The 14426-nt window shown below is 41.7% G+C and overlaps 1 pseudogene; it reads left to right on the top strand.

Annotated features, from left to right (window-relative positions):
* The window catches only part of LOC125535058, a 71066-nt pseudogene that overhangs the window by 17985 nt on the left and 38655 nt on the right, over positions 1-14426 (top strand).

Genomic DNA, 14426 nt, shown 5'->3' with positions numbered 1-14426 from the left:
ACCATCTCCAAAGTACAGTCATGATCTCCATCGTCATCGGCATGACACCATGATCTCCATCATCTTGATCTCTATCAATGTGTCGTCACATGGTCGCCTCGCCAACTATTTCTTTTGTAACTATTGCTATCGTATAGCGATAAAGTAAAGCAATTATATGGCGCTTGCATCTTATGCAATAAAGAGACAACCATAAGGCTCCTGCCAGTTGCCGATAACTTCAATAAAACATGATCATCTCATACAAAAAATTATATCTCATCACGTTTTGACCATATCACATCACAACATGCCCTGCAAAAACAAGTTAGATGTCCTCTACTTTGTTGTTGCAAGTTTTACGTGGCTGCTACAGGCTTTGCAAGAACCGTTCTTACCTACGCATCAAAAACCACAACGCGGTATAGTGATTGTTGTTTGATCTTCATAAAGAACCCTGTTCATTGAATTCGATTCAACTAAAGTTGGAGAAACTGACACCCACCAGCCACCTGTGTGCGAAGCACGTCGGTAGAACCAGTCTCGCGTAAGCGTACGTGTAATGTCGGTCTGAGCCGCTTCATCCAACAATACCGTTCAATCAAGAATCAAATAGTGACAGTAAGCAATATGTATATTCCCACGCCCACAACTCCTTTGTGTTCTACTCGTGCATATAACATCTACGCATAGACCTGGCTCTGATACAACTGTTGGGGAACGCAGTATTTCAAAATTTTCCTATGATCACACAAGATCTATCTAGGAGATGCATAGCAACGAGAGGGGGAGAGTATGTCTATGTACCCTCATAGACCGTAAGCGGAAGCGTTATGACAACGCGGTTGATGTAGTCGAACGTCTTCACGATCCGACCGATCTTAGTACCGAAAGTACGGCACCTCCGGGATCTGCACACGTTCGGCTGGGTGACGTCCCATGAACTCTCGATCCAGCTGAGTGTCGAGGGAGAGCTTCGTCAGCACGATGGCGTGATGACGGTGATGATGAAACTACCGGTGTAGGGCTTCGCTTAAGCACTACGACGATATGACCGAGGTGGATTATGGTGGAGGGGGCACCGCACATAGCTAAGGGATCAATAATGATCAACTTGTGTGTCTATGGGGTGCCCCCCTCCCCCGTATGTAAAGGAGTGGAGGAGGGGAGGGCCGGCCCTCTCTATGGCGCGCCCCAAGGGGGATTCCTACTCCTAGTAGGAGTAGGTTTCCTCCCTTCCCTAGTTGGAGTAGGAGAAGAAGGAAGGGGAAGAGGGAGAGAAGGAAAGAAGGGGGCGTTGCTTCCTCCCTAGTACAATTCGGACCAGCCCATGGGGGCGCGCAGCCACCCCTTGAGGCCCTTCTCTCCTTTCCCGTATGGACCATTAAGGCCCCTTACTTTCCCGGCGAATTCCCGTAACTCTCTGGTACTCCAAAAAATACCCGAATCACTCAGAACCTTTCTGATGTCCTAATATAGCCTTCCAATATATCGAACTTTATGTCTTGACCATTTCGAGACTCCTCGTCATGTCCATGATCTCATCCGAGACTCCGAACAACCTTCGGTACATCAAATCACATAACTCATAATACAAATCGTCATCGAACGTTAAGCGTGCAGACCCTACGGGTTCGAGAACTATGTAGGCATGACCGAGACACATCTCCGGTCAATAACCAATAGCAGAACCTGGGTGCTCATATTGGCTCCTACATATTCTATGAAGATCTTTATCGGTCAAGCCGCATAACAACATACGTTGTTCCCTTTGTCATCGGTATGTTACTTGCCCGAGATTCGATCGTTGGCATGATCATACCTAATTCAATCTCGTTACCGGCAAGTCTCTTTACTTGTTCCGTAATGCATCATCCCGCAACTAACTCATTAGTCACATTGCTTGCAAGGCTCATAGTGATGTACATTACCGAGATGGCCCAGAGATACCTCTCCAATAGACGGAGTGACAAATCCTAATCTCGATCTATGCCAACTCAACAAACACCATTGGAGACACCTGTAGAGCATCTTTATAATCACCCCCAGTTACGTCGTGACGTTTGATAGCACACAAGGTGTTCCTCCGGTATTCGGGAGTTGCATAATCTCATAGTCAGAGGAACATGTATAAGTCATGAAGAAAGCAATAGCAATAAAACTGAACGATCATTATGCTAAGCTAACGGATGGGTATTGTCCATCACATCATTCTCTAATGATGTGATCCCATTCATCAAATTACAGCACATGTCCATGGCTAGGAAACTTAACCATCTTTGATTAACGAGCTAGTCAAGTAGAGACATACTAGGGACACTCTGTTTGTCTATGTATTCACACATGTACTAAGTTTTCGGTTAATACAATTCTAGCATGAATAATAAACATTTATCATGATATATGGAAATATAAATAATGACTTTATTATTGCCTCTAGGGCATATTTCTTTTAGAACCCGGTAGCCTGCGTGGGCGCCTGCTCCTCCTCCATCGTCGTGTCCACCTCGTCTGAGCTATGTTCCTCCGGAGAGCTTGGAGGCTCTCTCGCCGCAATGCGGGCCGCGCATCGAGCACATCATGCCTCTACCTTGGCTGCGATTTCAAGGTGGCGTCGCAATGAAAGGGTCTTCCACCACCCACGGCAGTCCTAGACATTGGTTGTGGAGATCAAAGAAGGGAAGAGATGGTACTCCACTGGCTTGACGAAGGAAGATGTGGCTCAGAGATGCTACGCGTTTGTGTCGTGGCCAACGATCTTTAAATAGCAGGCACCCAAGCAGGGAGAGCGGTGGCTTGAATGCACTGGGCAGGTGGAGGGTTGACTTCTTTTCACCGTCCCAATGTGAATGCGGGGCACGCAAACTAACGGTGAACCCACTTGAATGCAGTAGGAAGCCATCGCGTCGCCCCATCCGGTCATGTCCACTTTGTACTGACATTAACATGGCGCAAAGAGCGAGTGCACGTAGCGTGAGTGGCGGCCGCCTCATCAGTGTTAATGGTCACGCCGGACAAACGCCAATGGTCGATCACATTCGCTCTGGACAGACATGAATACGGCATGTAGAGCGGAGTGACAGTTGGACTGGAACGTGAGAGATATGGTTTTATGTGGCCATGGGTGTCAGACACCTATGTGATGAAGGTCTAGACGCTCGCAAATCTTACCACTTTGCTTTCAGTTTATGATAATTCAAACTTCCAGACCGGTCTATCGATGTTTTCATGCATGGAGTTAAATGACCTGAAGTGTCCGAACCGCACTGTCCGAGCTATGGCATTGGAGTACTGTGGACCTCTCTCCAGTGCACCAGCGATCTCAGGCAGTCCATTGGTGCTGCCGAGTTATCTTCTACAGTACATTAGTAGTTCATGGTTGTATGAAACATGGTGGTGGGATCGTTGCCATCATCTCCTCCACCCTCAAAAGTTTCGGATTTCTGAGAAGCGGCAACAACTCCGCATCTCATCCGCACCTCCGCCTCCAATCCCCTCCCCATACGCATCCTCGTCCATAGATCCCCTGCCAAAACCATGTCCCAAGAAACGTGCGCACCCCTCACCTGCTCGATGAAATGCGCAGCCCGACGGCCACCGGGCCCTCGGGGTCGCGCCGCCCCGTGGGTGAGTGCTACCTCTTGAGCACTGCGTTGGTTTTCCGTTGAAGAGGAAAGGGTGATGCAGCAAAGTAGCATAAGTATTTCCCTCAGTTTTTGAGAACCAAGGTATCAATCCAGTAGGAGGCCGCGCACAAGTCCCTTGCACCTACACAAACAAATAAATCCTCGCAACCAACGCGATAAGGGGTTGTCAATCCCTACTCGGTCTCTTACGAGAGTGAGATCTGATAGATATGATAGGATAATATTTTTGGTATTTTTATGATAAAGAGAAATAAAAGGTGCAAAGTAAAATAAATGGCAAAGGAGATAACTAAGTATTGGAAGATTAATATGATGGAAGATAGACCGGGGGTCATAGGTTTCACTAGTGGCTTCTCTCAAGAGCATAAGTATTTACGGTGGGTGAACAAATTACTGTTGAGCAATTGACAGAATTGAGCATAGTTATGAGAATATCTAGGTATGATCATGTATATAGGCATCACGTCCGAGACAAGTAGACCGACTCCTGCCTGCATCTACTACTATTACTCCACACATCGACCGCTATCCAGCATGCATCTAGAGTATTAAGTTTAAGAGAACAGAGTAACGCTTTAAGCAAGATGACATGATGTAGAGGGATAAACTCATGCAATATGATATAAACCCCATCTTGTTATCCTCGATGGAAACAATACAATACGTGCCTTGCTGCCCCTACTGTCACTGGGAAAGGACACCGCAAGATTAAACCCAAAGCTAAGCACTTCTCCCATTGCAAGAAAGATCAATCTAGTAGGCCAAACCAAACTGATAATTCGAAGAGACTTGCAAAGATAACCAATCATACATAAAATAATTCAGAGAAGATTCAAATATTGTTCATAGATGAACTTGATCATAAACCCACAATTCATCAGTCTCAACAAACACACCGCAAAAGAAGATTACAGAGAATAGATCTCCACAAGAGAGGGGGAGAACTTTGTATTCAGATCCAAAAAGAGAGAAGAAGCCATCTAGCTAATAACTATGGACCCGTAGGTCTGAAGTAAACTACTCACACTTCATCGGAAGGGCTATGGTGTTGATGTAGAGGCCCTCCGTGATCGATGCCCCCTCCGGCGGAGCTCCGGAAAAGGCCCCAAGATGGGATCTCATGGATACAGAAAGTTACGGCGGTGGAATTAGGGTTTTGGCTCCGTATCTGGTAGTTTGGGGTACGTAGGTATATATAGGAGGAAGGAGTACGTCGGTGGAGCAACAGGGGGCCCACGAGGGTGGAGGGAGTGCCTGAGGGGTAGGCGCCCCCCCTACCTCGTGCCTTGCTCGTTGATTGCTTGACGTAGGGTCCAAGTCCTTTAGATCATGTTCATTCTGAAAATCACATTCCCGAAGGTTTCATTCCGTTTGGACTCCGTTTGATATTCTTTTTCCGCGAAACCCTAAAATAGGCAAAAAAAACAGCAATTCTGGGCTGGGCCTCCGGTTAATAGGTTAGTCCCAAAAATAATATAAAAGTGTATAATAAAGCCCAATAATGTCCAAAACAGAATATAATATAGCATGGAAAAATAAAAAAATTATAGATACGTTGGAGACGTATCAAGCATCCCCAAGCTTAATTCCTGCTCGTCCTCGGGTAGGTAAATGATAAAAACAGAATTTTTGATGTGGAATGCTACTTGGCATAATTTCAATGTAATTCTTCTTAATTGTGATATGAATATTCAGATCCGAAAGATTTAAGACAAAAGTTCAATATTGACATAGAAATAATAATAATTCAAGCATACTAACTAAGCAATTATGTCTCTTCAAAATAACATGGCCAAAGAAAGTTATCCCTACAAAATCATATAGTATGGCTATGCTCTATCTTCACCACACAAAGTATTTAAATCATGCACAACCCCGATGACAAGCCAAGCAATTGTTTCATACTTTTGGTGTTCTCAAACTTTTTCAATCTTCACGCAATACATGAGCGTGAGCCATGGACATAGCACTTTAGGTGGAATAGAATGGTGGTTGTGGAGGAGACAAAAAAAAGGGAAGATAGTCTCACATCAACTAGGCGTATCAACGGGCTATGGAGATGCCCATCAATAGATATCAATGTGAGTGAGTAGGGATTGCCATGCAACGGATGCACTAGAGCTATAAGTATATGAAAGCTCAACAAAAGGAACTAAGTGGGTGTGCATCCAACTCGCTTGCTCATGAAGACCTAGGGCATTTTGAGGAAGCCCGTCATTGGAATATAAAAGCCAAGTTCTATAATGAAAAATTCCCACTAGTATATAAAAGTGATAACATAGGAGACTCTATTATGAAGACCATGGTGCTACTTTGAAGCACAAGTGTGGTAAAAGGATAGTAGCATTGTCCCTTCTATCTTTTTCTCTCATTTTTGGGCCTTTTTATGCACTCTTTTTTTATTTGGGCTTCTTTGGCCTCTTTTTTTATTTTATTTTCGTCCGGAGTCTCATCCGACCTGTGGGGGAATCATAGTCTCCATCATCCTTTCCTTACTTGGGACAATGCTCTAAAAATGATGATCATCACACTTTTATTTACTTACAACTCAACAATTACAACTCGATACTTAGAACAAAATATGACTCTATGTGAATGCCTCCGGCGGTGTACCGGGATATGAATGAATCAAGAGTGACATGTATGAAAGAATTATGAACGGTGGCTTTTCCACAAATACAATGTCAACTACATGATCATGCAAAGCAATATGACAATGATGGAGCGTGTCATAGTAAACGGAATGGTGGAAAGTTGCATGGCAATATATCTCGGAATGGCTATGGAAATGCCATGATAGGTAGGTATGGTGGCTGTTTTGAGGAAGGTATATGGTGGGTGTATGATACCAACGAAAGGTGCGCGGTATTAGAGAGGCTAGCAATGGTGGAAGGAAGAAAAGTGCGTATGATCCATGGACTCAACCTTAGTCATAAAGAACTCATATACTTATTGCAAAAATCTACAAGTTATCAAAGCAAAGTATTACACGCATGCTCCTAGGGGGATAGATTGGTAGGAAAAGACCATCGCTTGTCCCCGGCCGCCACTCATAAGGAAGACAATCAATAAATAAATCATGCTCCGACTTCATCACATAACGGTTCACCATACGTGCATGCTATGGGAATCACAAACTTTAACACATGTATTTCTCAAATTCACAACTACTCTACTAGCATGACTCTAATATTACCATCTCCATATCTCAAAACAATTATCAAGTGTCAAACTTCTCATAGTATTCAACACACTCATAAGAAAAAAAATTATTAATCTTGAATGCCTAACATAATTAAAGCAAATTACCATGATGTTTTGTAGGACTCTAAAAATAATCTAAGTGAAGCATGAGAGAACAATAGTTTCTATAAAACAAATCCACCGACGTGCTCTAAAATATATAAGGGAAGCACTAGAGCAAAAACTATATAACTCAAAAGATATAAGTGAAGCACATAGAGTATTCTAACAATTTTCGAATCATGTGTGTCTCTCTCAAAAGGTGTGTACATCAAAGATGATTGTGGAAAACTAACAAATAAAGACTCAAATAACACAAGACGCTCCAAGCAAAACACATATCATGTGGTAAATAAAAATATAGCTCCAAGTAAAGTTACCAATGGAAGTAGACGAAAGAGGGGATGCCTTCCGGGGCATCGCCAAGCTTTGGCTTTTAGGTGTCCTTAGATTATCTTGGGATGATATGAGAATCCCCAAGCTTAGACTCTTTCCACTCCTTGTTCCATAAGACATCAAATCTTTTACCCAAAACTTGAAAACTTCACAACACAAAACTTAAAGTAGAAAATCTCGTGTGCTCCGTTAGCGAAAGAAAACAAAACACCACTTCAAGGTACTGTAATGAAATCATTATTTATTTATATTGGTGTTAACTCTACTGTATTCCAACTTCTCTATGGTTTATAAACTATTTACTAGCCATAGATTCATCAAAATAAGCAAACAACACACGAAAAACAGAATCTGTCAAAAACAGAACAGTCTGTAGTATTCTGTAGCTAACGCAAGATCTGGAACCCCAAAATTCTAAAATAAATTGCTGGACATGAGGAATTTATCTATTAATCATATGAAAAAAGCATTAACTAAATATCACTTTCCAAATAAAAATGGCAGCAATTCTCATGAGCACTAAAGTTTCTGTTTTTTACAGCAAGATTAAAAAGACTTTCCCCAAGTCTTCCCAACGGTTCTACTTGGCACAAACACTAATTAAACACAAAAAACACAACAAAAACAGAGTCTAGATAAATTATTTATTACTAAACAGGAGCAAAAATCAAGGAATAAAAATAAAATTGGGTTGCCTCCCAACAAGCGCTATCGTTTAACGCCCCTAGCTAGGCATAAAAGCAAGGATAGATCTAGGTATTGCCATCTTTGGTAGGCAATCCATAAGTGGCTCTCATAATAGATTCATAAGGTAATTTAATTTTCTTTCTAGGTAAGTGTTCCGTGCCTTTCCTTAACAGAAATTGGAATCTAATATTCCCTTCCTTCATATCAATAATTGCACCAATCGTTCTAGGGAAAGGTCTACCAAGAATAATAGGACATGAAGGATTGCAATCTATGTCAAGAACAATAAAATCTACGGGCACATAATTCCTATTTGAAACAATAAGAACATCATTAATTCTTCCCATAGGTTTCTTAATAGTGGAATCCGCAAGGTGCAAGTTTAAAGAGCAATCATCAAAATCATGGAAACCTAGCAAATCACACAAAGTCTTTGGAATCGTGGAAACACTAGCACCCAAATCACACAGAGCATAGCATTCATGATCTTTAATCTTAATTTTAATAGTAGGTTCCCACTCATCATAAAGTTTTCTAGGGATATAAACTTCCAACTCAAGTTTTTCTTCATAAGATTGCATCAAAGCGTCAACGATATGTTTAGTAAAAGCTTTATTTTGACTATAAGCATGAGGAGAATTTAGCACGGATTGCAATAAGGAAATACAATCTATCAAAGAGCAATTATCATAATTAAATTCCTTGAAATCCAAAATAGTGGGTTCATTAATATTTAAAGTTTTGACTTGTTCAATCCCACTTTTAACAATTTTAGCATCAAGATCTAAAGAATCCGAATTCTTGGAACGTCGTCTAGGTAAAGGTGGATCGTATTCAGTCCCATCATTATTAAGATTCATATTTCAAAACAAATATTTAATAGGGGACACATCAATAACTTTTAGGTCTTCATCTTTACTATCATGGAAACTAGAAGAACACACTTTTATAAATGAATCTTTCTTAGCACGCATCCTAGCTGTTCTTTCTTTGCACTCATCAATGGAAATTCTCATGGCTTTGAGAGACTCATTGATATCATGCTTAGGTGGAATAGATCTAAGTTTCAAAGAATCAACATCAAGAGAAATTCTATCAATGTTCCTAGCCAACTCATCAATCTTAAGCAATTTTTCTTCAATCAAAGCATTGAAATTCTTTTGCGAAGTAATAAATTCTTTAATATTAGATTCAAAATCAGAGGGCATCTTATTATAATTTCCATAAGAATTGTTGTGGGAATTACCATAATTATAGAGGAATTACTAGGATACGGCCTAGGATTAAAGTTTCCTCTATACGCGTTGTTACCAAAATTATTCCTACCAACAAAATTCACATCCATAGATTCATTATTATTCTCAATCAAAGTAGACAAAGGCATATCATTAGGATCAGAAGAAACACTTTTATTAGCAAATAATTTCATAAGTTCATCCATCTTTCCACTCAAAACATTAATTTCTTCTATCGCATGCACTTTCTTATTAGTAGATCTTTCAGTGTGCCATTGAGAATAATTAACCATAATATTATCTAGGAGTTTAGTAGCTTCTCCTAAAGTGATTTCCATAAAAGTGCCTCCCGCGGCCGAATCTAAAATATTTCTAGAAGCAAAATTCAATCCGGCATAAAAAATTTGTATAATCATCCACAAATTCAAACCATGTGTAGGGAAATTACGTATCATTAATTTCATACTCTCCCAAGCTTGTGCAACATGTTCATGATCAAGTTGCTTAAAATTCATAATATCATTTCTAAGAGAGATGATCTTAGCGGGAGGAAAATACTTAGAGATAAAAGCATCTTTTCACTTATTCCATGAATCAATACTATTTTTAGGCAAAGACTAAAACCAAGATTTAGCACGATCTCTAAGCGAAAAAGGAAATAGCTTCAATTTAACAATATCATTATCCACATCTTTATTCTTTTGCATATCACATAAATCAACGAAGCTATTCAGATGGGTAGCGGCTTCCTCACTAGGAAGGCTGGCGAATTGATCTTTCATGACAAGATTCAACAAAGCAGCATTTTTTTCACAAGATTCAGTATCGGTAAGAGGAGCAATCGGAGTGCTAAGGAAATCATTGTTGTTGGTATTGGTGAAGTCACACAATTTAGTATTATCTTGAGCCATCGTGACAAGAAAGCAATCCAACACACAAGTAAACAAGAGACGGGCAAAAAGAGGCAAATAGAGAAAGAGAGGGAGGATGGAGAGAGAGAGGGCGAATAAAACGGCAAGGGTGAAGTGGGGGAGAGGAAAACGAGAGGTAAATGGCAAATAATGTAATGCGGGAGATAAGGGTTTGTGATGGGTACTTGGTATGTCTTGACTTGCAACGGCGCCACAAGTGACTCGTTGTCGGGAGTCAAATCTTGACTTGTCTTGCGCGAACCTTCCCGGCAACGGCGCCGGAAATCCTTCTTGCTACCTCTTGAGCACTGCATTGGTTTTCCCTTGAAGAGGAAAGGGTGATGCAGCAAAGTAGCGTAAGTATTTCCCTCAGTTTTTGAGAACCAAGGTATCAATTCAGTAGGAGGCCGCGCACAAGTCCCTCGCAACTACACAAACAAATAAATCATCGCAACCAACGCGATAAGGGGTTGTCAATCCCTACTCGGTCACTTACGAGAGTGAGATCTGATAGATATGATAGGATAATATTTTTGGTATTTTTATGATAAAGAGAAATAAAAGATGCAAAGTAAAATAAATGGCAAAGTAAATAACTACGTATTGGAAGATTAATATGATGGAAGATAGACCCGGGGGCCATAGGTTTCACTAGTGGCTTCTCTCAAGAGCATAAGTATTTACGGTGGGTGAACAAATTACTGTTGAGTAATTGACAGAATTGAGCATAGTTATGAGAATATTTAGGTATGATCATGTATATAGGCATCACGTCCGAGACAAGTAGACCGACTCCTGCCTGTATCTACTATTATTACTCCACACATCGACCGCTATCCAGCATGCATCTAGAGTATTAAGTTCAAGAGAACAGAGTAACGCTTTAAGCAAGATGACATGATGTAGATGGATAAACTCATGAAATATGATATAAACCCCATCTTGTTATCCTCAATGTCAACAATACAATATATGCCTTGCTGCCCCTACTGTCACTGGGAAAGGACACCACAAGATTGAACCCAAAGCTAAGCACTTCTCCCATTGCAAGAAAGATCAATCTAGTAGGCCAAACCAAACTGATAATTCGAAGAGACTTGCAAAGATAACCAATCATACATAAAATAATTCAGAGAAGATTCAAATATTGTTCATAGATAAACTTGATCATAAACCCACAATTCATCGGTCTCAACAAACACACCGCAAAAGAAGATTACATAGAATAGATCTCCACAAAATAGGGCGAGAACTTTGTATTGAGATCCAAAAAGAGAGAAGAAGCCATCTAGCTAATAACTATGGACCCGTAGGTCTGAAGTAAACTACTCACACTTCATTGGAAGGGCTATGGTGTTGATATCGAAGCCCTCCGTGATCGATGCCCCTCCGGCGGAGCTCCGGAAAAGGCCCCAAGATGGGATCTCGTGGATACAGAAAGTTACGGCGGTGGAATTAGGGTTTTGGCTCCGTATCTGGTAGTTTGGGGGTACGTATGTATATATAGGAGGAAGGAGTACGTCGGTGCAGCAACAGGGGGCCCACGAGGGCGGAGGGCGCGCCTGGGGGGTAGGCGCGCCCCCTACCTCGTGCCTTCCCTGTTGATTGCTTGACGTAGGGTCCAAGTCCTCTGGATCATGTTCGTTCCGAAAATCACGTTCCCGAAGGTTTCATTCCGTTTGGACTCCGTTTGATATTCTTTTTCTGCGAAACCCTAAAATAAGCACACAAAAACAGCAATTCTGGGTTGGGCCTCCGGTTAATAGGTTAGTCCCAGAAATAATATAAAGGTGTATAATAAAGCCCAATAATGTCCAAAACAGAATGTAATATAGCATGGAACAATCAAAAATTATAGATACATTGGAGACGTATCAGTGAGACGGCCCCGACCACCTCAACGCACACCCGAACGACCTCCTGCGCCGCATCATGTCATCCCCGAGGGCATGGGAGGTGGTGCGCACCTGCGTGCTCGCGCGGCGGTGGCGCCACCTCTGGGCGTCGGCGTCCTGCCTCGACTTTCGCCCACACCGCTCCACCCGCGACCGCGAGCCGCTCCGCCCCCGCAACTTCTTCTATAGGCTCCTCCTCTTTCGTGATGCGCCGGCGCCCGTGAACATGCTCCGCCTGTGGTCCAGCGACGCGCTGGGGGACTTCGCCGACGACGACGCCGACACCTGGATCAGGGCTGCTATGAGGCGCAGCGCGGGGGTCATCCATGTCGTCTGGCATCGCGGCTCTCCTACGCAGTTCGCGGGCGTCCCCTTCGTCTCCTGCGACCTCAAGGTCTTGAAGCTGTCGTATGCCAGGCTCGACCACAGGATCCTCGAGGATCTCTCTTCTTGCTGCACGTCTTTGGAGGAGCTTGACCTCAAGGATTGCTTGTTGGTGGCAGTCAATGAGGTCACCTCTGCCTCTCTCAAGACTTTAATCATGCTCAAATGCAGGATCGAGTGTGACTTATCCATTGCTGCTCCGAACCTAGTGCTTCTGCGCCTCATCGCACCTTGCCTGTGAGTTCCATCATTCAAGAACCTGGGTTCGCTAGTCACTGGAACTATCATGATAGATGACTATTTCTTGAGTGATGACTTCAGTGAGGATGACGAGTATGACGAAACCACTGATGATGATGTTTTTGAACACACCATTGATCAAGAGGATTCTGATGAAACTACTACCGATGATGATGATGATGACGACGACGACGATGCGGCTGATGATAATAGCAATTATGTTTCTGAACACATCATTGAGCAAGAGGATTGTGATGAAACTACTTCTGACGATGGTGGCGATGATGATAGCAGTTATGTTTCTGAACACATCAGTTATGGTTCTGAACACATCATTGAGCAAGAGGATTGTGATGAAACTACTTTTGATGATGGTGACGATGATGACAGCAGTTATGTTGAACACATAAGTTACGTTTCTGAACACATCATTGAGCAAGAGGATTGTGATGAAACTACCTCTAATGATGGTGACGTTGATGATAGCAGTTATGCTTCCGAACACATCACCAATCAAGATGATTGTGATGAAACAACTGATGATGATGGCGATGATAGCGACGATAAGGATAAGAGAGAGAAGAGCCATAAGGCTAGTGATGGCTCTTTCTTGAGTGGTGATGATTCTGTATACATCAGTGAAGATGATGTTTTTGCTGAAAGCGCTGACGAAGAAGATGGTTCTGATAATAGCAAGAATTATAAGATTGGATATGGGTCTACTGGTCAGAACGACAATTATGATCATGATAATGATATCGATGGCGATGACACCTATGAATACAGTGAGATTGCACAAGAGAGAAAGTATGGTTACCATGCTGACAGCCAAAATTCTAGTTAAGATAATTGCTATCATGGCTATGAAAATAGTGAAATGAATGATAGTGAATATCTTGGTGGCCAAAACATCCTTCGGAGTCTTTCAAGTGTTACAAGTTTGGGGTTGTTAACTAATGCTGGGGAGGTATATCTGCCACCATATTTTGTTGATCGCTCGCTTTTTAGTATGCTTACATTGGTTTCCTTCACATTAGCCCAGTACGTTTACATTTCATTTCGACTGATGCTTGCCAAAGAAACGTTTTTCCTTCCACCAGAACATTGAGTGTTCTCTGAGCAGATTATGTACCTTCTGCTTTCTAGTAGCATCAAAACCTGTTTATAGAGGCGCAGCCGACATTACAAAAAAATGTTCAAGTGAAAAATAGTTCTACATTATTTTCATCATAAAATGGAGTGGGTGAATCAATTAGAAATGTTAGTGAATAGCTTTGGGGAGCATCTTTTATTGATGGAGATGGTTAATTAGCATTTTTCAATATTGTTACAATAGTGTGGCTATTCATAAGTTCACTGTTTTTATGTTATTGTATGTTCAACTATAGCATCATCTTGTACTAGTCTACGTGAATTTCCATTTACATAATTGTACCAGCAAAAAAAGATGAACCATAGTGTAACAGTAGGTGCTGATCCTCTAATAATATATAACTATTTAGTTTTTCATTTTTAACGTGGCCTATTCATTTTCTTCTTTAAATGCCAAATAACCCGCTTGTACACAGTGTGTGCAATACTAGTTGATTCTAATTAACATTGTTCTTTATGGAATACTTTTTCTGTGCAATATGAAGGTGGTTCTAATTAGGGAATTGAGAAGATAGCCAACCTTTAGAAACCTGAAGACCTTGTCCCTTGGTGAATGGTGTATGGCTCCTAGTTTCGATGCACTAATTTTCCTGCTCCAACATTCACCTGTTATAGAGAGGCTTTTTCTACAACTTAAATTGGTATGTGTTACGTATA

This window comes from Triticum urartu, chromosome 2, assembly GCF_003073215.2.
Source record: "Triticum urartu cultivar G1812 chromosome 2, Tu2.1, whole genome shotgun sequence".
Taxonomy (NCBI): domain Eukaryota; kingdom Viridiplantae; phylum Streptophyta; class Magnoliopsida; order Poales; family Poaceae; genus Triticum; species Triticum urartu.
This window is presented reverse-complemented; position numbering and strand designations above follow the sequence as displayed.